The following is a 281-nucleotide window of genomic DNA, read 5'->3' as shown; positions in this document are numbered from 1 at the left end:
ACGATGCTACTTGAGTACCGAAAATCTGAGAATTGTAAAAATGCTTTTCAGAATGGGGGCTTTTTCAAGGTGGGGGCTTATTCTAGGGGTTGGCTTATTAAACTGCATGGTAGATATGTCAAACTGTTAAGATTATTCAACAAAAAAAATACCGATTTCACTTGTAAAATCTTACCTTATCCCACATGCTTTGTGTTGGGAGGGCGATGACACGTTTCCCCAGCAAGTCAGGTTTTGCCCTGCCAAATCCAAGGGAATTGCCCACTTTGTAGAAAAGAACG

Source organism: Penaeus monodon, chromosome 31 (assembly GCF_015228065.2).
Source record: "Penaeus monodon isolate SGIC_2016 chromosome 31, NSTDA_Pmon_1, whole genome shotgun sequence".
Classification (NCBI taxonomy): domain Eukaryota; kingdom Metazoa; phylum Arthropoda; class Malacostraca; order Decapoda; family Penaeidae; genus Penaeus; species Penaeus monodon.
Note: the sequence above shows the minus strand (reverse complement) of the source record.